This window comes from Schistocerca piceifrons, chromosome 3 (assembly GCF_021461385.2).
Source record: "Schistocerca piceifrons isolate TAMUIC-IGC-003096 chromosome 3, iqSchPice1.1, whole genome shotgun sequence".
Classification (NCBI taxonomy): Eukaryota; Metazoa; Arthropoda; class Insecta; order Orthoptera; family Acrididae; genus Schistocerca; species Schistocerca piceifrons.
Genome location: NC_060140.1, coordinates 840,023,766 through 840,048,629, shown reverse-complemented (window position 1 = coordinate 840,048,629; position 24,864 = coordinate 840,023,766). Strand labels below are relative to the sequence as shown.

Here is a 24,864-nt window from a genome sequence, read left to right as displayed (position 1 = left end):
GTGAAGTGGGTTTTGAGGGTTGTTGGCGCACTCATTATCCGAGAGTAACCACGCAAAGGCTAGCTTCACACACAGGAGGGGCATTTCTTACGGAAGCGAAAAGTAACTACCTTTTATTTCTTTTTCTTGATAATCTTCAGATTTTCCACTGGAATGACGTTGTCCTCCCATGTTTCCTAGCTTCCATCCGCTGGTGCTTCGAACGCTAAGTTAATCTTTACTGTATGCTGTAGCATATGCACTAAACATTCCCATCTTCTGCTGTGTTCATCCACAAACTTCTTTATTCTTCTTCGTTGCATGCATTGTCTGTTAAAACACTTTGGTGCCATGCAGCCTGATCTGTTTCATAATTCCACATACTCCATTTAAGTACATCCGGCGCAGGTGACTTTTTTGTGAAGTTTAGGGTTCTGTGCGAGTCTATACGCCAGTGATAAACATTTCCCGGACGTTTCGCGTGTTATACGAAGGGCGTTAAATAAATAATGCAACCCTTTTTTTCTCGGCCAATTTCGGATGAAAAAATGCAGAATTTGTTGTGGAACATCGAGAAATATTCGTGCTTCAACCTCTGTAGTTTCATGAAGCTCCGATAGGTGGTGGCGCTATATACAGGGCGAGTCACCTAACGTTACCGCTGGATATATTTCGTAAACCACATCAAATACTGACGAACCGATTCCACAGACCGAACGTGAGGAGAGGGGCTAGTGTAATTGTTTAATACAAACCATACAAAAATGCACGGAAGTATGTTTTTTAACACAAACCTACGTTTTTTTTAAAATGGAACCACGTTAGTTTTGTTAGCACATCTGAACATACAAACAAATACGTAATCAGTGCCGTTTGTTGCATTGTAAAATGTTAATTACATCCGGAGATATTGTAACCTAAAGTTGACGCTTGAAACCTCCGACGTTCAGTTGCGTGTTGTAACAAACAGCTGCAACATACATCGCGTTCCTACAGAATGATCTGCCAACGTTGCTCGGAAATATCCCACTGGAAACGCGTCGACGTATGTGGTATCAGCATGATGGTGCACCTGCACGTTCCGCAATTAACACTTGGCTGACCCTTGACAGGATGTTCGACGGGCGTTTCATAGGACGTGGAGGGCGCATAAATTGGCCAGCCCGATCTCCTGATCTTACACCTCTGGACTTCTTTCAGTGGGGTACGTTAAAGCAGAATGTGTACCGTGATGTGCCTACAACCCCAGAGGATATGAAACAAGGTATTGTGGCAGCCTGCGGCGACATTACACCAGATGTACTGCGGCGTGTACGACATTCATTAGGCCAGAGACTGCAATTGTGTGCAGCAAATGGTGGCCACCACATTGAACATCTATTGGCCTGACATGTCGGGACACACTCTATTCCACTCCGTAATTGAAAACGGAAACCACGTGTGTACGTGTACCTCACCCCTCATGGTAATGTACATGTGCGTCAGTGAAAAAGACCAATAAAAAGGTGTTAGCATGTGGACGTAATGTGCTGTTCCAGTCTCTTCTGTACCTAAGGTCCATCACCGTTCCCTTTGGATCCCTACGTAATTCGGTGCTCTTCGATACACACGATCGAACAGCGGAGGAGTGGTACTCAAGCGTCAACTTTAGGTTACAATATCTCCGGATGTAATTAACATTTTACAATGCAACAAACGGCATTGATTACGTATTTGTTTATATGTTCAGATGTGCTAACAAAACTAACGGGGTTCTATTTAAAAAAACGTAGGTTTCTGTTAAAAACATACTTCCGTGCATTTTTTTATGGTTTGTATTAACCAGTTACACTAGCCCCTCTCCTCACGTTCGGTCTGTGGAATCGATTCGTCAGTATTTGATGTGGTTTACGAAATATATTCAGCGGTAATGTTAGGTGACTCACCCTGTATAGCCTTCAAAATGGCTTTTGTAGCGGAGGTGCGTTCCAAGCAGAGAGCCGTCATTGAGTTTCTTTTGGCGGAAAACGAGAGCATCGCAGCTATTCATGGGCGCTTGCAGAATGTCTACTGAGCGCTGGCAGTGAACAAAGGCACGGAAAGTCGTTGGGCGAGGCGTCTGTCATCATCTCAAAAAGGTGGCGTAGACCTTTCCCGCGTGCAAACCGGCCGCACACAGCTGTGACTCCTGCAGTGTTGGAACGTGTGGACACTCTCATTCGGGGATTACAATCAAACATCTTGCTGCAGAAGTGGACTCTGTTGGTAGTGCTAACACAGTCACCCACCTGTTGGGGTATTCAGAGGTGTGTGCCCCGCCGGGTTCGTCATCGCGTAGCAAAAGACCATAAAGAGTAAGGAAGGACCATACGTGCGGAATTGCTTACGGATTACGCGATGATACATGGGTTCATCGTTTCGAACTGGAAACAAGACGGCATCCATGTAGTGGTGCCACACCACCTCTCCTCCGAAGAAAAGGTTCAAGGCCGCGCACTCAGCCGATAGAGTCATGACGACGATCTTCTGGGACGCTGAAGGGTCTATTCTGTTTCATGTCCTCCCTAATGTTGCAACTATCAACTCTGAAGTGAATTGTGCTACCCTCAGGAAACTGAAGAAAAGACTTCAGCGTGATCGTCGCCACAAAAATGCAAACGAACTACTTCTCCACGACAACACAAGGCCTCACAAAAGTCTGTGCACCCGAGAAGAGCTCACAAAACCGTTGGACTGTTCTTCCTCATCCACCCTACTGCCCAGATATCGCACCTTCCGACTTCCATCTGTTTGGCCCAATTAACGATGCACTCCGCCGGAATCAGAACGTGGATGATGGGGAGTTTACTGATGCAGCAAGACATTGGCTCCGACATCGACCAGTTGAGTGGTACCATGCAGGCAAACTGGCCATCTCGGCAAGGTCGCCTAAGGCCACTGCATTGACCGGAGTTTATGTTGAAAAATAGCACGGGAATAAGATGGTGTAATCGAATCCTGAAGAAAACAAACCTGTTATAAAAAAGTGTTGCATTGCTTTTTGAATGTCCCTCATATGTAGCCAGTTCAGGAACTTCGACCAGGGCTAACAAATTACAGCTGAGGCAGCCAAATTCGGTGACACCAACATGCTCTGAACTGGGAGAGTTACACGCTTGTTTCTAGGCCCTGCTTCGGTGCAGTTTCGACGGTCTGGAGGAAGATGGTGCTGTAGGCGACAGCCATGCCATTCATTCACGTTCCATTCATGATCCTCGTACTTCGAGTATTTTTTCAGATAATGTTTATTCAAAATAACTTCTCGCACTTAGTATTTGACAATTTGCTGTAGGACTTCGTTATTCCTTCGTGTTAGAATCCTCGTGCACACCTGGATGGCGGTGTCCAGTTCCAGTTTTTCCATCCGTGAATAGAAATGGCTTATTCTCTCTCTCTCTCTCTCTCTCTCTCTCTCTCTCTCTCTTGTAAAAAAGCACTAAAACCTTCTTCTAGCTTTCATTTCGGATTTCTGTGGTCGATTGCGTGATTTGTGAACACGTGCGTCATTTGTACTAGTGAGCTTTCTTGTCCATGAGGAGCTACAGTTTCCATAACACTGTTTCGAACATTGTAACATTGATTATCTCAGATTTTTCCTGCGTATATGTCTTTCAATAGACGGTATCATTTATCTGTCCACATACCTGCACGGATTTGTACATTCATATTGACGCGTGGTGGCTTCGTGGCACCAAGCCCCATTTTACTGTGTTGCTTGTTTTAAAACTAACGCACCTATTCGCTTTGAAGCGTGTGTGCCTGCTATCTTTCGTAAGATTTTTCACCAGTCACGTTGTAAGAGGTCCATGGCTAAGGAATTTGTTGCTAGCGTACTCAAGCAGATGTAATTTCGATGGATTGCTCACGCGCTGCCTACGATATGTAAGCTATAAGAGAATCTCAGACCAGATCGCAGTGTTGGCTGCAGTAAGAGCTGTCTCGGTAGTAGTAAGTAGTTGCTAGCAGTCTGGTCTATGGAGTTGGCTGGGCCGGTCGTGGTGGAGCGATGGCGGTGCCTGAGCTATGTAGTGTAAGGTAAAAGCAGACGCGCGCATATGTAGTTTGTTACAACGAAATTTGTACTATTGTTATATCAAGTCCCATGTAAATGTTTCAAAAAAATCTTTTAATAATAACCTTTTTTATAAAATTAACTTTTTGACAATCATTCATCTGAATTTAAAGAATTTACTAATTTCTGCAATCCATGGTCATCCCGATTATCGTAAAGAAAAATCTGGTGTTTCTTTTTATACATGACAAATCTAGCGGCCAGCATTGCACTGGGCTGTGCCAGAAAAATTTCTTATAGGAGCAGACAGATACGCGTTATCCGGCGACTTCATTGAGGTACGAATTTTCAATTTATTCAGTATGATCTTTCAGGGCCATGACGCAGTACTGCTGACGTCCAAATTTACCAGTTTAGATTCACAGTCAGCTAATTATTGAAAGGTTATATATGAGCCACAATTTTTTATTGAGAGGTTAGTCACGTTATTATTGCGAGGTTACGGAATAATAAACTGTTAGAAGGTTACCCTGAATGTGAATGATATACATATTTTTACTGTTGGGAGGTTACAACGTGAGGTAATGCATCATGTCGCAAATCCAGAGACGAAGCTTGTAGTTATAGTTTGGTGACTTTCAGGTCCATCACAGCTCACTCTTTAGTAATACTGAAGCGATACATGCAACAAATGGCAAGTACATTTGCCCTGCACAAATCGATCCTTATGGCAAGATTCATTGCATTTGTAGTCTTCGTGTAGGCAGCGTGGATATGTAATATTCAGTATGTGTTAGAAATCATTTACACAACACAACCCCATTGTGCTTCGGAAGGTTCTACCACGATAGTACTTGAATCTTATATGTCGTTATCCAGGTTTCTGTATTTCAAGATTTGGTGTGCAGTTCTGGAAATCTCGTTCAAAACTGGTTTGAACATGCAATTAAAGTTTTACAAGACACTCTTAAAGTTCTTCGACAGCATCTTTTTTTCAAATGCTTCCAGTTCCGTTTTCTCCGTATTTCCGATGTTCCATACCTCATTTCTACTTCCATTTCAGTATCAATATTTCACTCTAGTAGGAACACTTTCATTGAAGAATAATTTGTCGACCTGTGCCGATCTGCTTGTGATATCTTCTAGCTTTGTCCATTCAGCGTGATCTGGCTCCCTACTTAGGATGATTCTCACTCAGTTTCCTCTACTGTGTCCTTCCTAATTTGGATGTTAAGTACGTCGTTATTACAAATAAAAACCATAATTTTGTATATGTTCTATAGCATTAATTTGTCTTGTTAACTGGTTTTCTTCTTTACAAGACCATGACTATATTTTAACTGACAGTGGTTAAAAAAGAAGGTATAATATTCCTGGACAGTATTGAACAAGAGGTTACACATAGCACAGAGTAAATGTCACCTTAAATATCACCTTTTACAGTGCAGTAGTTACGCAATTTTAAATGTTAAAGTTAAGGAATAAATGAATGTAAAGATAACAAACCAGAAAAATCATTAACACTAAAGTCGGAGAAACAGTACCTTCATAAAAATCCGTACGTATTATAAAAAGATGTGTGTGTGTGTGTGTGTGTGTGTGTGTGTGTGTGTGTGTGTGTGTGTGTGTGTGTGTTTTCCACAACTCCTACTAATCCGCTTAACCGATTTCAACCAAACTTGATACACGTATACATTACTGTTAGGCAACAATCGCTTTGGGGGTAAGAACCACCTACGTATCACAGTTTAGGAGATATGACGTCATAAACACTGAGATGCGTGACGAACTACCGCATCATGTATGACGTTTAAATTTGTTGTTTGTTGGCTACTAACTCTATTCACAATACATTTTGCGGACAGCATCCACATAAGCCGCATACCTACAATATTATATCATTGTATGACAGACTGATCAGAAGGAATGACATCATAAACACTGACACTCATGAAAAAGTCCCACATCATGCATGAACTTTTGATATATTTATTCTTTACTAACAAGACACCCCAACAGTCGAGTTAATTTAAAGAAATCCCTGAAGGAGCCAGCGCTGTTGACCGCTTTTAACTGTGTCGCCTGTCCGGCACCGGTAGCTGAGTGGTCAGCGCGACAGAATATCAATCCTAAGGGCCCGGGTTCGATTCCCGGCGGGATCGGAGATTTTCTTCGCTCAGGGACTGGGTGTTGTGTTGTCCTAATCATCATCATTTCATCCCCATCGACGCACAAGTCGCCGACGTGGCGTCAGATCGAAAGACTTGCACCCGGCGGGAGGCCCTAGTCACACGACTGCGTCGTGTAAACGGTCGTAGCCGAAAACTGAAGCTCTCTGTAGAGCGATGAAGAGGGGTTGCCATAGTGACATTTTCAAAATTGCGTTGTAGACACGTTAAGCGTCTGCGCCCAGAGTACAGAAACTGTTTGGGATATCACACTAGAAACACAGTTCTTTTTTTGCTTTCATTTCTAATAGGAAATTGGCAACATGAATACCTGGGCAGTGTTTGGTTGGCAGCTAGTTTAAATTAAATTAACAATCCGAATTAATTAAAATCATTAAGCGACAAAAGTAGTGTGGAATTTCTAGAAGATGTGTGACGTATAGAAGGTGATACAGGAACAGAGTAAAACATAAAATTGATAACAGTAATAACAGAATTTATTGGCTACATAGGAAATCGCAATAAAATAAATAAATACAGGAAAATTGGAGGCACACAACAGTCTGTATGAGAAGCATTGGAAAACTGTGAATCTTAAATGAAATTTAGAGAAAAGGAAATACTGAGCTGTGTTTGGTCATTCAGTATTAAATTGGGACTGTGGGCTCGATGACTGAGCTGTGTTTGGTCATTCAGTGTTAAATTGGGACTGTGGGCTCGATGTTTTTATTATTATTATTATTATTATTATTTCCAGGGCTTCCAACAGTGGCTGGTAGTTGTGACCCTCACTCAGTATATGCTCAGCAAATGTGGAGTCATAAATCTGCAACGTCCAGCTGCGTCCATGTTCAGCCAACCTTGATGGTATGTCTCTGCTCCAGTGACCAGCATGAAATGTATCACAATCATGACAAGAAATTTTGTAATCCACCATATTTGATTAGCAATTGGATCTTATACTTAATGGTGAAAATACACTGGGCTGTTGCGCTTCCCATATAGTAGGAAATCCTACAGTTGTAGATTTCACTGTTTTTCATACAATCTGTCCTCGGAATGGTACTGTATACCGTTACGTACAGACATTGGAAGGAACAGTAGAGGAAGCATATTGAATGAGTATAATTTTCAATTTTTGTTTCCCATGCAAGATGTGGTCATTTAGGACTGGGTTATAGCCAATGATACAATAATTTTATATTGTCTAACAGATTTTAAATCTTCTCTGCACTTTGGAGCAGAAAAACGGCGTTTGCACCATTGAGTGAAAGGATGGATTTTTGTGCGTTACTGGGTGTTCTGAACAAGAAGCTATTACTGTGTCTGTAGTTCTGAGTTTTTTTATTACTCTTTTTATGTACTCATGTCAATGTGTAGATCTGGGAAATTTATAGATTTGTTGCTGGTCTCCATTGTGAACTGAATTTTGGTATGTTGGCTGTTTAAGCTACGAAAGAAAAAACGTGTTGAGCTTTCTTCTACCAAGAAGCGACGAAAGAATCAGATAACAAGATGTTATTCTTGTTACTCTTAATCTTCATCACCTTCGTACCTTCGTCTTTGCTTTATTTGTCATTATCCATATTCTGAACACAGTGCTTTGTTCATTTACTTCAACATATCTTGCGACTGTCCCTTAAATCCTTTCCAAATGGCTGTGACCCCTGGAAACTTTCACACTGGTGCTTGTCTCGCTTTTATGCCTCTACCGAAATTTTCTCGACACACAGGCTGCAAACCAGCGGTGATAAGCTCCAAGCGTAGCGTACACCCTTCTTGACACGAACTCGTCTTCCGAGACCTCCTACTCTGGTTACTGCCACTTGGATCATCCCGCGGACATGATTCGTCCTCGCGTTTTCCTGTTGCAAAATTTCTCTGCCGGCCTCGAGGTGTGAGAGAAGCGAAGGCCGGCAACACAGGTCTATTTTGGTTCTCAGACCTGGCACACAACGTTGGCATTCCGTTAGTACTTCAAATGAGAAGAATTTTGCTGTGCCGTCCGCACGTGACAGTCAAGGGGTAACAAAACCGACTGACGTCGCTCAAACCAGCGACTGTCTCTCTACACGTTCGCTCTGCGCATTTTACAGTTCAGTGGAACCGGCAGCCATGCAGCCGTAACTTTTCCAACCGGTTCGTTTTTGTAAGTATTCGACAAACGCATGATACATTCAACGGTGCTGAGTTAAAAATTTATCAGTTGTCCATAGGGAGTTTCCATGTTCGCTATTTTTTTTTCATGTCTGCTATGGCTTAGATATGATTTGTTGGTTGAAATGTAGCTATAGACTGTTTGTACGGTTTCAGTTTAAATTGTATGGAAAGTGGAAATATGATATGACAGTCCATATGTACATGATATTTATGGAATATTGCCTCGGCAGTTGGAGGAACATGGACGTATTAAAACTGAAATATACAATATTAACGTTCTACATTATTTACTCTGTATTTTGTTGAGAACCGACTTCCGGATTCCTAGACCAGCATCAGGCAAGACTGTGCAGCCAGTCCTAGCTTCGTCAAAGACAGCTCCTGTCTGTATAAAGGTTCATACAGGGTGTTTCAGTAAGAGCGCAAAATTTTAACAGGACATAGAGGATGCTCCGTTGAACAATTTGAGGTAGGGAATCTCGGGTTGGAGAAGCCAGCTTATGGAGATAACAGGAATAAAATCACAGTACCATGTACCTTTTTATTTACATTACTTACAGTTAATTGCAAATAAGGTCATTAACGCAGTGAACGCACCACTTGTACTGATCCTACAAAATGTGCTGAAACTGACGGCCCTCAACCTCAGTGCAAACATGACGTCGGCGAACAATATACTGACGAACCCTGACAAGTATCGCTGGTGTGTTTCGAATCACATCACAAGCAGCTAAAATTCTGGCAACCAGCTCAATCTCCGTATCCACTGAGGCCTCATACACAAGTGATGTTTCACATCCCCATTGGGAATAATCGAGGGGGTCCAGGCTAGGTGACCCCGCGGGCCATGGAATAGGGCCTCTTCTTCCAATCCAGCGACCAGGAAATACATCCTAGTAATCAGGCTCGACCTCCTAGCTTCCATGCAGGAAATAAAGAGTGTACACGTAAATTAACAGCACAGTACGTGCAAACTTGTACTGTGTTAGTTGTAAATTAGCTAGAAAATAGTAATGCTAGACAAAGCGGTAGGCAAGTTTGCTTCCATACCTCATTAAGCAGGCTTCTCCAACCCCAGGTTCCCTACCTCAAACTGTTCAGTGGAGCATTCTCCATGTCCTGGTACATTTTGGCACGCTCTTAAGGAAACACCCTGTATAACACACAGGAGATGGACAAAAATAGGGAAACGCAACAAAAACAGATGTTAAAATCTTCTGGGCTATTAGGCCGCATCATATATCCTCTAAAATAATCGACGTTCCGAGCCCCTCTGCTGGGATCTTCCTCAGGATCTTCCGGTGTCCACTACTGCTAGGACACTGTCAGAGATTAGTGTCGCGTTGTCTTATAAAGGGGAGTTTTCCCGCGTTCGTGCTAGAGAAGTGGTAGTATTGGTTAAAATTCTTATGGCTACCATTGGTGGGCCATCGTGATAGGCTAATATTCCCGCACTGATGCAGAAGAAAAGGCGTTGCTGGCTAAACTCTTGCGGATACTATTGGTGGCCCATCGTCATTGGATACAAAGGCACCAGTAGGGTTATTGGTTGAAATTCCTCCTACTGCTATTGGTTGGCCGTCATCATTGGCTATATGCGATACGAAGAGAGGGGGAATGTTTACCCAAAATACAACTCATTACCATGCCTCATACGGTGAAAGAAAACCGTTGCCGTTCAAAACAGCTTCTCGACTCAGAATGGATAAATTCAGGTCCTGTTTAGTTTCGAAGGTAATCTTACACAATTCTTGTTTGCAAAATAGTGACACGTTCAGGTAACGACGATGAAGGTGCCTTGAGGGATTACGCACCGTTCTCTCTGAAGTCAACCACAAAGGCTCAATAACAGTGAGATCTGGTGACCGTTGTCGCCAGGGGAAAAGCCACAGATCATCTCCCCGCTCACGAAAACAGTCGCGGACGATGCGAGCTGTGTGAGCAGCGGTTCAGTCGTCTTGGAACACAGCACCACCGTGCCGAATAAAAATTGTATAACGGTTAGGGCATGATCAGACAAAATGGTCTCACAATCCTTGGCAGTAATGCCATCTAGCAAAGTACTCACGGGGCTTAAGGAATACCACGAAATGGGGGCTGCCCAGATCTTCACTGAATCCCCATCTTGTCCCACTTTTGGGACTTGAACACGGTCAGAAGTTGCAAACAGTGTGCAGCGAGATTCATCCGACCAAATAGCTATCTTCACTGCACCGTATTCCAGAATTTGTGGCTTCAGCTCCACGTTTACCTGCTATGACCTCTAAGTGATAAGCCATTTCATTTTCAAATTCCAGCTCGCCCTGCAATTCGCTGCTTGTGGAACTCCTTTCGTATTGTTTTTGTGCTGACAGAATTCGCAGGAGCCACTTTCAATTCTGCGATGACATTTCCAGCCGTCGCCCTCTTATTTTTCGTCACAATCCTACTCAATATTTATGTATTTATTTACACGTCTAGTTCCGTAGGACCGAATTGAGGAACAAAGTTCCAGAGTCATGGAACGTGTCAGTACATGAAATTAAACATGAAAGTAATAACAGATAAAATAAAATGTTTATGAACCCAAAAAACGCAAGCTATAAGTTTCACTAAACGCAGTCAATAATACAGGGCTATTACAAATGACTGAAGCGATTTCATAAATTCACTGTAGCTCCATTCATTGACATATGGTCACGACACACTACAGATACGTAGAAAAACTCATAAAGTTTTGTTCGGCTGAAGCCGCACTTCAGGTTTCTGCCGCCAGAGCGCTCGAGAGCGCAGTGAGACAAAATGGTGACAGGAGCCGAGAAAGTGTATGTCGTGCTTGAAATGCACTCACATCAGTCAGTCATAACAGTGCAACGACACTTCAGAACGAAGTTCAACAAAGATCCACCAACTGCTAACTCCATTCGGCGATGGTACGCGCAATTTAAAGCTTCTGGATGCCTCTGTAAGGGGAAATCAACGGGTCGGCCTGCAGTGAGCGAAGAAACTGTTGAACGCGTACGGGCAAGTTCACGCATAGTGATGTGAAAGATTCAGTGTTTAAACCTCCTCTACCAAGAAACGTGCCAGATCTGCGAGCTCGCATCAACAATGCTTTCGAACTCATTGATGGGGACATGCTGCGCCGAGTGTGGGAGGAACTTGATTATCGGCTTGATGTCTGCCGAATCACTAAAGGGGCACATATCGAACATTTGTGAATGCCTAAAAAAACTTTTTGAGTTTTTGCATGTGTGTGCAAAGCATTGTGAAAATATCTCAAATAATAAAGTTATTGTAGAGCTGTGAAATCGCTTCAATCATTTGTAATAACCCTGTATATAGGTATCAGCTTAATATTTCTAGGAGGTCCTCGACAGAATAGAAGAAGTGACCCATGAGGAAATTCTTCAGTTTCGATTTGAAAGCGTGTGCATTAATGCTAAGACCTTTGACTTCTTTTTCGTAGCGTACTGAAAATGGATGCAGCAGTATACTGCACACCTTTCTGCACAAGATTCAAGGACGTCCGATCCAAATGCAGATTAGATTTCCGCCTAGGATTAACAGAGTGGAAGCTGCTAATTCCTAGGAATAAGCTGATACTGTTAACAAGAAACGACAGTAAAGAATATATGTATTGAGAGGCCAATAGAATAATCAGACTAGTGAACAGGGGTCGACAAGAGGTTCGCGAACTAGCACCACTTGTTGCCCAAACTGCCCGTTTCGGAGCAAAAAATATCCTTTGATAATGGGAAAATTCACCCCAAAATGTAATTCCATATGGCATAAGCGAAAGAAAATAAGCAAAGTAGACTAATTTTCGTGTCGAACGATCGCTTACTTCAGATACCTTTAGAATAGTGAAAATGACAGCATTAAATCTTTGAAGAATATCCTGAACGTGGGCTTCCCACGACAGTTTAGTATATATCTGAACACCTATAAATTTGAATTATTCAGTTTCACTAACCATATGCCTATTCTCCGAAATTAAAATGTCAGGTTTTGTTGTATTGTATGTTAGAAACTGTAAAAGCTGAGTCTTACTGTAATTCTGAGTTAGTTTATTTTCTACAATGCATCAACTTCTGCCATAAACTGCACTATTTGAAACAGAGCCAATGTTGCACACAATATCCATTACTACCAAGCTAGTGTCATCAGCAAACAGAAATATTTTAGAATTACCTGTAACACTATACAGCATATTATATAATTAAGAAACAGGAGTGATCCCAGCACTGATCCCTGGGGCACCCCCCCCCCCCCCCCCCCAATTTGACTGTGCCCCATTCGGACTCCACACCACATCACAGCCATTCTCAACATTGTGAATAGAAACCTTTGGCTGTCTTTTGTTAAAGTAAGAGGTGAACCAGTTGTGAGCTACTCCCAGTATTCTGTAATGGTCCAACTTCTGGAGCAATATTTTGTGATAACACAATCAAGCGGCTTAGTTACATCAAAAATATGCCTAGCATTCGAAGCCTTTTGTTTAATCCATCCAGAACCTCAAAGGAGAATATAGCATTTTCAGTTGTTAAACCACTTCTAAAGCCGAACTGTACATTTGACAGCAAAATACACTCCTGGAAATGGAAAAAAGAACACATTGACACCGGTGTGTCAGACCCACCATACTTGCTCCGGACACTGCGAGAGGGCTGTACAAGCAATGATCACACGCACGGTACAGCGGACACACCAGGAACCGCGGTGGTGGCCGTCGAATGGCGCTAGCTGCGCAGCATTTGTGCACCGCCGCCGTCAGTGTCAGCCAGTTTGCCGTGGCATACGGAGCTCCATCGCAGTCTTTAACACTGGTAGCATGCCGCGACAGCGTGGACGTGAACCGTATGTGCAGTTGACGGACTTTGAGCGAGGGCGTACAGTGGGCATGCGGGAGGCCGGGTTGACGTACCGCCGAATTGCTCAACACGTGGGGCGTGAGGTCTCCACAGTACATCGATGTTGTCGCCAGTGGTCGACGGAAGGTGCACGTGCCCGTCGACCTGGGACCGGACCGCAGCGACGCACGCATGCACGCCAAGACCGTAGGATCCTACGCAGTGCCGTAGGGGACCGCACCGCCACTTCCCAGCAAATTAGGGACACTGTTGCTCCTGGGGTATCGGCGAGGACCATTCGCAAACGTCTCCATGAAGCTGGGCTACGGTCCCGCACACCGTTAGGCCGTCTTCCGCTCACGCTCCAACATCGTGCAGCCCGCCTCCAGTGGTGTCGCGACAGGCGTGAATGGAGGGACGAATGGAGACGTGTCGTCTTCAGCGATGAGAGTCGCTTCTGCCTTGGTGCCAATGATGGTCGTATGCGTGTTTGGCGCCGTGCAGGTGAGCGCCACAATCAGGACTGCATACGACCGAGGCACACAGGGCCAACACCCGGCATCATGGTGTGGGGAGCGATCTCCTACACTGGCCGTACACCACTGGTGATCGTCGAGGGGACACTGAATAGTGCACAGTACATCCAAACCGTCATCGAACCCATCGTTCTACCATTCCTAGACAGGCAAGGGAACTTGCTGTTCCAACAGGACAATGCACGTCCGCATGTATCCCGTGCCACCCAACGTGCTCTAGAAGGTGTAAGTCAGCTACCCTGGCCAGCAAGATCTCCGGATCTGTCCCCAATTGAGCATGTTTGGGACTGGATGAAGCGTCGTCTCACGCGGTCTGCACGTCCAGCACGAACGCTGGTCCAACTGAGGCGCCAGGTGGAAATGGCATGGCAAGCCGTTCCACAGGACTACATCCAGCATCTCTACGATCGTCTCCATGGGAGAATAGCAGCCTGCATTGCTGCGAAAGGTGGATATACACTGTACTAGTGCCGACATTGTGCATGCTCTGTTGCCTGTGTCTATGTGCCTGTGGTTCTGTCAGTGTGATCATGTGATGTATCTGACCCCAGGAATGTGTCAATAAAGTTTCCCCTTCCTGGGACAATGAATTCACGGTGTTCTTATTTCAATTTCCAGGAGTGTATGTGATATAAAATGATAAATTATCATTACATACACAACCTTTTCAATAACGTCAGTAAACACTGACGGCCTAATATTGTCTACATTGTCCCTTTGTCGCTTTTTATAAAGCGGACCATTTGTCCACGATCACTGCACACACATTTTCGTCCGCGTTGTGACTTAGCTGATAATGCCTTTCCACTTATCCTGTATGAGGTGTAAACCTGCTATGGCGTGCCTCCTGAAACAAGAACCACTTTGGCTCCCTTGGTTACGGAAGCACGCAGTATACGAGCAAGTGCAATTTGCTCACATCTGAGTTCACTTAGCTCCGTCATAGTGCACTCACAACTACACAAAACACTGTTCTGCCCACGACTGATAGTTGCACCGTATTGCGCATATTGTACAGGTTTCGTTCGTGATCAAATACAACCGTGCAAATTGGAGGCTTGGATTAGATCTGCATTTATGTTCAAGCGTGCATTTCTGGCGGTTTCTCCATATTTTCGTCCAATCCTTCAGTAGCGTGTGTCAGTACCCACTTGATGTACTGTATTAGCCTTACAACCTTTGAATATAAATGTGAAATTTATTTATTTATATCTTCTTTGTGTCTATTTCAATATGACTATAAACATGCCTAATGACAGTTTATCAGTTTGTGTATAGTTGACAGACTTTAAGCTGTATCTGTATAACTTTTGTAGCAATATCTTTATGTTAGTGAGTCAGTGGGTTTAGGAATTTAAGCTCATATCTTCAGGGTTTAAAACATTCGGTGCATCATTACAGAATATTTGCTTATATGTAGGCATATAAAGCTGAAACACTGCAATTTGTGTTACCGAATACCTAGCGGTAAAATAGTTACATATCTTTGGTAGTAACAATCTTTGTCCAGATAGAAGCTGTCTCTGATGATTTATGCACCGTCTGCTTAGTATTAAACTGTCTGATGATGGCCAGGGGCGTCAGATACCAAGGTTTATATCCAGTAAGCAGTTTCAAGTAAATCTAGACTGTAGTAGCTATAGAGAGATAAAAAGATTTCGACCACCATGGAGAGCTGCAACAAACAGGTTTCTGTGTGAAGACCTATTACAACAAATGGCACAGTGGCCTAGTTTTTAATAAAAGTGGACTCATAAGTACTCGTTTCTACTGATGTTGCAACTGAAACTGAATTTAACAATACATTAAATAACTTGTCTTTTATACCATATACGATAACAGTGCCTACTTAGGATTCGTCTATAGAGTAGAATAAGGTGCCTACGACAATTAGATTTAAAATTTATATTGATACTTGTCAGACATTTTACGTTATTTGTCAAATGAGCAAAGGTTTTTTGTGGTTACGTCTGACAGATTTAACATGAGGGCGTGCTGAAAAGTAATGCTCCGAATTTTTTATGTGAAAACGCTTAAATGTTTTTAAACAAAATTACTTCATCAACGTTTACATTTCCATGTATACATTTTTATTCCTCAACTTAATCACCCTGGCGACGAAAACATTTCTCCCAATGAGAGATCAGTTTGTGTATACCGTCACTGCAGAATGTTTGATTTCGTCGACGGAGCTGCAACCTCGCCTGTACTTCCACCACTTCACCGCTATCAAAGAAAAGTCCTCGAAGGTTTCTTTTAAGTTTTGGAAACAGATGAAAATCGGATGGAGTCAAGTCGACAGTTTATGGAGGACAGTCGATGACGGCGCGTACAAGGCGTCGGATTGTTCCAAACGTCGCAGCGCTCGTGTGTGATCTTGCATCGTCATGCTGAAGGACAGGGTGCTCACGCGTGGACGAACTCTTTAAATTCGAAACTCGACTACAGCACGCTGTTTCTCAAGCACCGGCATAGTTACATTCCAAATCGCCATGTTACATACCACAATTAGAAGCCTTCTAGCTGCAGAGGGCTGCAAATACGTATACATGAACAATAAAGATGTAGAATGATGATAACCTTTGTTTTATTTAAAAATCTTAGGAGCTTTCAGTTAAAAATCTCGGAAGCATTACTTTTCAGCACGGCTTAATACATATTCGTACATATTGTGAATCAGGATACCTAGTTTCTTGAGAGGCACCTGGAAGATTACTGTGTGTGAACACGATATTATTCTCACTGCTTCACTCTGAGTGATCAATTCATTCTTCTTCAGTAACGAGGTATCCAGGACAATTATGTCGTTGTACATGAACAAGTGGAAATATGTAAAATACGTTCCAATAAATATCTTTCGAATCTTTTTGCCTTGAGCAAAATATATCTTATTCTTCCGCTCCACTCATCAGGTAAAGATATGTAAAGTTCCGTGTTCTTTTCCTAGGAGCGCCAGTCGGCTCCGACCGAATGCCATGTCATCTTCTGCCAGAGGTGTCTTCGGATGCGGTGTGAAGCGCTATGGGGTCAACACATCACCCGCCGTTATCGGGTTTCTTCACCTTGGAACAGCTGCTGTTCGCTCAGGTAGCTCCACAGTCGGCCTCACGGGGCTTAGTACCCCCCAGCTCCTGTCCTCTCACCAAGCAAAAGTCCCTGGCGGTGCCGGAAATCGAATCCGCGTCCCCCGCATGGGATTCAGCCGCGCTCTAAATTCAGCTACGGAGGGTAAAAATGAAAAAAGAAATTGTGTTTTGCTCAAGGCAGAAGCTTCAAAATATAGTTGCCGTTCAAGCAAAGGAGGATAAATACAGTTAGCTTTCCTGAAGAAGGAAGAAGAAAAGAAGAAATACGTTTGTATGTTCGTTTATATGTTTCTACAACACGCAGTTATGCGAAGTTGTGAAACTGATGTCAAAAATATTCGAAACCTATTTGTGGTTGTCACTGGCTTGGCTGTATGATGACAGTTCTAATATGCTGGGAATCAGTTACGTTTACAAATCAGGAAACATCACCAGTAGCAGAAAGAGTAGATGAATTTTTGTTTTAGTTTGTCAGTTATTAGGGAATTATAAGATTGCTTTTATGAAGAACTTAATAACTTATATTACAGTGAACAACACAACTCGCACACAAAGCATTGCGTTTCTAGAGGACGCGTTATAATCTTCATATAAACAACTTTACAAGAATCAAACTACGTTACTCAGCTTACAAAAAGAGTAAAATATTCTCTGAAGATATCACCACGTCTCCAGTGTATCTTTCAGAGACGCAGTCGTTGTAACTCCCCTGAGCTACATGAGTGTCACTCAGAATTTGTTTTTCCAATTATGTAGCGACTTAGAAACATTTGATTGTGTAGAATACCTTCCCACAAGTTTGGACATAGCGGAATTAGAGGGGAAACCATGTGAATGGTTCATTTCGACTGTGTAAAGTGGAATGCAGATGGTTTTCCTACAGCGTATACAAACAGCAACAGATCTGAATATGACGGGGTTCTTTAAAGTAGGAATTGTCACAGGTCTCTGTTCTGAATCCGTTGCTTTTCTTAATATGTATCGAAGACCTGCCGCAAAAATGGAAAGTGAGTCGAACGGTTTCTATTTGGAGACGAAACAAGTGTCACTCTGAGAGGCACGGAAAGTAATGCAAACGATTCAGCAAATTGGATTACGGGGAACATCAACTCGTGACTCACATTACACAGAATGTCTCTTAACTGCAACGAAACGCGGGGTAGCCTACACAGTTTCTGACCCAATGCTCTTGTAGAAGGTGAATCTCAAGGAGATCTGCATTCTGAATTCCTAAGGGTAGAGGTACCCGTACATTTGCAAGGTTTCACTTTTGTCCAACAGAACTCAAATATTTTAGTGATGAACCCTGGATTTCGAATTAGAAGCTGAAGAAATTACTTGTAGCACATATCTTAGAGTGTATATACCACTCTACAGTTAATTTTCCCAGTTTTCATTTTCTTTTAGTCTTCAAATTTCGCTATTAGACTCCATTATCAGTAGTCTGCGGATTCTGCACGACCAATCAACTTGCCTCACATAGTCCCACGGAATCTGTTAATGAATTACGTGCACTACTGGAATCTCCAGGGATTGTACCTATAATGACGGAGTTTTTCCAAGGTAATGAATCAGTCACGATGTCCCTACATCACCTTCGCAATATTTCCACGGAACTCTACTAGTCATCTTTCATGGAGGATTACGTTTAAAAAAATCTGCAGACACTAAGATACTGAAAAACCGGATAGACACAGTAATTCAATCATTCGTCTCGTATTTGCAAATACGTTCCCTGACGTTGCCACTGACTAGATGTAGTGCACGCTATCGAGGCTACAGTCTGATATCGGATTAACCTCGTTCACTTCTTTACGGCGAAAATGTATAAAGTTTATAATCACAGATAGGCTTTTGAACACACCGTGCTCTCACTGTCTGACACAGTAAAATGTGGCACAGTATGTTCTCCAAGGCTAAGGCTATGTGGTGGTAGGAATGGAAGTTTATTACGTTTGTTATACAGCTTCCGCTGTAAATTTTCAAAGCCTTACATGAAACCGACACGGTATGGTTCACAGTAAAGCAAACTGCGCAACAAATAGCCATCAAAACACCGCTAAAACGTAAACGGGAAAAGGTGAGACATGCCAGAAAAATTTCTCAGCCTAAAGATACTTCTAAAAATTAGTACTGTTATATTACACAGTTGAGCTGTGAGTAACGCCACGAAATTAAGTTGTCTTATTAAAGCCACTACATATCAAATTAGCCAGATTATGGTATCAGTATATCCAGGGAAATGATTTTCACGGAAGTTTACACGCTGTATGAGATCATGCATCTCTGTTGTTACGGGTTCGACGTACAAGTGATCCAAATGATTATTATCTACTAAAACCATTGCATATAAAATAAAGCGAACAAACGTCGCAATAAGTTCCCATGGTAGTTCGCGCGTTATATGAGATGATATGCCCCAATTATTGTTATGAGTTCAACGAACATGTGACTCGATAGATATGAGACAATATCAGCGCAAATAATCAGCGGTTCCTGCTAACTTTTTTCTTATAAGAAAACGGACTGTTGACACACAATCAGCGCAGATTCACAAAATATCGTTCTCGTGAAACACAACTGGATCTCTATTACCACGAGGCAATGAGTCTTATCGACCAAGGATCTCAAATGGCACTCCTTGATTTACAGACGCCTTTTGACACCGTACTCGCGAGCAGATTCTAACAAAATTGCATGCCTACGAAATATCGTTTTAGCAAAGCGACTGCGTTCATGATTTCCCGTAAGAAAGATCGCAGTACGTTTTAATCGAAGGGAGTCCATCCAGTAAAACCGAAGTTACATCTGGCGTTCCCCAGGAACTGTGATACACCCTTTTCTGTTCTTGATCTATGTAATTGCTTTAAGAGATAACGTGAGCAGACTTCTTAGATTATTTGCGGATGATACCGTCAATTATTTATTTATTTATTTATTTATGCATTTATTTTACCTGGCAAGATTAGGGCCTTCAGGCCCTCTCTTACACATAAACCAGCCATACTCAGACTGAACGAATTACAGTTTCTACAGAACATTAAGAACATATAACGTGTTATACAGTATTAATGTTAAAGAAAAAAATAGATATTATAACAGTAGTACAATGACAATTATAACAATCAAAAAAATAATTATAACAATCAAGAATAATAATTACAGTCCCGTAAATTCAAAAGAAAATCAAAACGAATTACAAAATAAATTAGACATGGTATCTGAATGCTAAGAAAAGTGGAAATTCAATCCGAACTGTAAAAAGGCACTCCACAGGAGTACTAAAAAAATTCCTTTGACAATAAATGTCAAAATTTTTGAGGTTGTCGAGTCAGCTGAATATGCAGTGACTGTAGTTAGGATCGACTTAAGTTGGAACATCATACTGAAAAAGTTATAGTTGAAGCGAAGCGAAGACTGTGTTTTATTGGCAGAAAGCAAAGAAGATGCAACAGATTTACTAAAGAGACTGTCTACTACACTACGCTTGTCCGCGCGTTTCTAGAGCAGTTCTGCGCAGTATGGGATCCATACCTGACAGGATTGAGATGAAACATCGAAAAAATTCAAAGAAGAGAATCTCGTTATGTTATCAGCAAATTCGTGCAGGAATGTCCTGGAGATTATAAACGATTGAAATGACAATCATTTAAAGAAAGCCGTTTTAAATTGTGGTGAAATATTTTAACGAAATTTCAGTCTGTAACTTTATCTTCCAATGTTAAGACTTTTTTTTTTTTTTTTTTTTTTGCTTCTCACATAACGTAGTAAGGAATTACCATCGAAATATACTGAGATAAATCAGAGGTGGCGCAGAAAAATTTGGACGTTTCTTTTTCTGAAACGCTAACCGGGACTGTTCCCGTATAGATATTGAAAGTGCTATCTTGACTGCTCTCTCCGCCAAACAGCGTGAACACATAGATTTGAAATCGTGAGATTGTTCGAAGGAGGAACCTGAAGATCACACGATTGTGATTGCAGTTGATAAACGTAATCACGTTCATGCAACAAATCTGTGAAAATGTAGTTTTCTCCAAATGGTCCACATGCACAGTCACTAGCACGAATATAGTTGTAAAGACAACATTTATTTTGCTAGCACTTACAATGCAAACAAATAAAACCTGGCAATTGGCCTTATGCCAAGAGATATTTGGCAGTCAGTAAAAGCCTACGGGCGTCAGTATTAACGTCACTGAACTTGTTTATGTTACGGTGCAGAAGTGTAGCAGACGGCTGGGAAGAGGTGATGTTGTCTGCTCTGTTTTCTTCGACTGGTTTCTGGCATTTACTTGGCTATCGACGATTGCTGAATTTGCCTTTGTAATAACAATCAGAGCTAACATTGATTTGTCAACGATACTCTATCCGGCGCAAGTCATTTCATCTGCGCATAACCACAGAAACCTACTTCCATTTGAACCAGCTTATTCTGTTGAAGTCTTGGTTTTCCTCTTCAGATCACCCCTACCTCCCCTCTCCTCCCTCCTAATCCCTCCCTACCTCCAAAATGGTTCAAATGGCTCTGAGCACTATGGGACTTAACATCTTAGGTCATCAGTCCCCTAGAACTTAGAGCTACTTAAACCAAAGTAACCTAAGGACATCACATACATCCATGCCCGAGGTAGGATTCGAACCTGCGACCGTAGCAGTCCCGCGGTTCCGGACTGAAGCGCCTAGATCCGCACGGCCATCGCGGCCGGTCCTACCTCCAACCATTAAGGAAGAAATTATGGTATGTTGCCTTAGGATGTGTGCTACTAACCTATATATTCTTTTAGTCAATTTGTGTCATGTAACAGTTTTCTCCCTGATCGTATTTTTACCTCGTAATATTGTATTATCAAATATGACCAGAGACGACATGTACAGTAACAATGTATACTTACGCTGGAAAAAAAAGAAAAAAAAAACGATCAAATGTTTTGTGATCCATGATATGTCTGGTAGTAAGATATACAATAGATTAGGCAACATTTGAACCAATTTTGAATGATGTTCTAAATCATGCGCAGCAAAAGAGGTGCGTCAAATGTTTCTCTACTTTCAGAAAAACAATGTCACAAAATATTCCACCGATGTTTTTCAGCAGTTTCTTTCGAGTTTTGTTCAGAAAGTATGATCTTATTGACACCGCATTTGTTTTCGTAGCATCTTATGCTCTCTAAATGTCCTGAATTTAATATCTGATTGGAATGAAACCATTTTAACTGTTAAATATCACTTCTGTGTAACTGTTTATGGGTCTAATAGCAAGGCCTTGAAAACATGGACTTTTTGATGCCTCGTTTATCTTCCTAATGTCTGCTGTTATCGTTATGTCCTAAATTTAGTACTTGATTCGAAGAAAGCCATTTTAAAAATCAAACAGCACACCAATTGATATTTTTTCACGCAAAGTAGCTACGCCTTGAAAAGATGAACTTTTTGACAGCTCATTTGCCTTCCTAGCGTCTTCTGCTCTCGAAATGTTCTAAATTTAGAACTCGATTGGAAGGAAGCGTTTTTGATAGTTAAATATCGCATATCGCGCCAATGTAACATTTTAAGCGCAAAATAACAAATCCTTGAAGAGATAAACGTGTTGACACTTCATTTACATAGTTAGCAGCTGGTGTTTGCGAATTATTTCAATTTTCCATCAAATCAATAAATAACTTTTTCTTAATTACCATGATTACTTTTAAACACTTATACATATTTTTTTTCTAAACTAAACCTCATGCTTTTCAATTTCACATCCCATTTGTCCGTTTCCCCTCTTCGTTTGACTATGAAAATTCGGACAAAAATTTTCTCTCAGACTACTAAAAAGTTTTTCTTAATGACCCTGATGACTTTCAAACAAATAAAACCTTTATTATAAAATTATACCCCTCACTAGTGAGTTTGCACGACATTTGTTCCAATTTAAATCACTACTGCAGCTGTAGAGAGATGTGTTTGTTGCCGTCTTCGTTTCACTCTGCTGTAGAGTATGCGGTGTTCTGACACTTCCACGCACAGTAAAACGATTCCCTGCCAGGCATATTGTTTTAATCCGCTTAGAGTATCAAAGTAGCGTACACTCCGCTAAAGACAAAGAAACTGCGTTTCTGGTACCATATACGGTCACGTATATCTTCGTATTTAAATAGATATTGAAGCAGAATTACGAGTAATGAATCGAATTCACAGTGTTCACTCTTCGTCCGAGCATACCTATTTCTGAGATGTTGTGGTCTTCAGTTTGATGCAGTCCTCCACGTCCTCCGGATTCTACATCTCAGCATAACTACTGCAGCCTACATCCACTTGAACCTGCTTACAGTAGTGTAGCCTCGCTACCTCTCTCTCTCTCTCTCTCTCTCTCTCTCTCTAAATTTCGACTCCACGCACTTGTCTTCATTGCCAAACTGTCGATTTCTCTATACTTCAGGTTGTGTCCTATTAACCTAGACCTTCATTCAGTTAAGTTGTACCATAAATTTCCTTTCTCCTCAATTCGATTCAGTTCCCCTTTTATTTGCTATCCCACGTTCACATGTTGTCTTCAGCGTTCTTTTGTATCACCACATTTCATAAGCTTCCATTCTCTTCTTGTCTGTACTGCTTATCGTCCACATTTCTCGTCCGTGCAAGGCTACACTCCATACAAAAACACTCAGAAAATATTGTCTAAAACTGAAATTTACATCTGATGTTAACAAATTTCTTAGCTTTTCTTGCTGCTACCTATTTGCGTTTTATATAATCTCTATTAATCTGTACATGTTGATTATTTGGTAATGAAATCAGCGGCCGGAGCTGTCTGATCGAGTTAGAATTTTGTTTCATGGACGGAGCCTAACAAAGGATAGATAACATCGCTTAATAACTATTATACGGGTTGTTAACCCGAGCAGTAAGAAGTTATTACAGCCGCAGAACAGGAATTTGCTAAAATGTGAGTCAAACATTTGCAGCGCGCCGCACACTTCGCCGTAAGTTTGGCGACTCGCGGGGTGACGAATGCCGGGAGACGGCGTTGTAATGGGAACACTGGAGGTGTGGCGACGCGCCAGCGGCCGGGTATTTGCGTCCTCACCTGGTGCGCCGCCGTGGTGCCGCCGGTGCCGCCGCCGCCGCCGCTGCCAGCTGACTGAGCGCCGAGCGTCGCGACGCCCGCTGCCTGTGTCTGCGGCGCCGCCCCCACCTGCCAGTCACGTGACCCGCCGTGGCCTTCCGCAAGGCGCCGCGCCGCTGCCCTCGTGACGTCACCGACACCTGTGGCTCCAGGCGGCACTCGCAGCACAGTTGCGGGGCTGCCCCGATTCTGTTCAGGGGCAGCGAAGTCGCGTGTAGCAACACTACAAGGCACAGTTCTGCTCGAAATGACTCAAGAACTAGCCTACGCTGGTCTTTCAATTTCACTTTCACTTTTTATTAAAAACAGAAGTCCCGGCCGAAGTGGCCGTGCGGTTCTAAGCGCTACAGTCTGGAGCCGAGCGTCCGCTTCGGTCGCAGGTTCGAATCCTGCCTCGGGCATGGATGTGTGTGATGTCTTTAGGTTGGTTAGGTTTAATTAGTTCTAAATTCTAGGCGACTGATGACCTCAGAAGTTAAGTCGCATAGTGCTCGGAGCCATTTAAACCAGCCAAAAACCGAAGTCTACACAATCGGAAAACATGCTACACTACTGGCCATTAAAATTGCTACACCACGAAAATGACGTGCTACAGACGCGAAATTTAACGGACAGGAAGAAGATGCTGTGATATGCAAATGATTAGCTTTCCAGAGCATTCACACAAGGTTGGCGCCAGTGGCGACACCTACAACGTGTTGACACGAGGGAAGTTTCTAACCCATTTCTCATACACAAACAGCAGTTGACCGGCGTTGACTGGTGAAACGTTGCTGTGATGCCTCGTGTAAGGAGGATAAATGCGTACCATCACGTTTCCGACTTTTAAGGTCGGATTGTAGCCTATCGCGATTGCGGTTTGTCGTATCGCGACATGGCTGCTGGCGTTGGTCGAGATCCAATGACTGTTAGCAGAATATGGACTCGGTGGGTTCAAGAGGGTAATACAGAACGCCTTGCTG

At 42.5% G+C, this 24,864-nt stretch overlaps 1 protein-coding gene across 1 annotated transcript in view; it reads right to left on the bottom strand.

Annotated features, from left to right (window-relative positions):
- The window catches only part of LOC124788164 (proton-coupled amino acid transporter-like protein CG1139), a 219,441-nt gene extending 195,548 nt beyond the window's left edge, over positions 1-23,893 (bottom strand). Inside the window, exon 1 of the mRNA XM_047255317.1 lies at positions 23,864-23,893. The gene's annotated coding sequence lies outside the window, so the exon portion shown is untranslated. The remainder of the gene's footprint in view (positions 1-23,863) is intronic.
- Between the last annotated feature and the right edge of the window lie 971 nt (positions 23,894-24,864).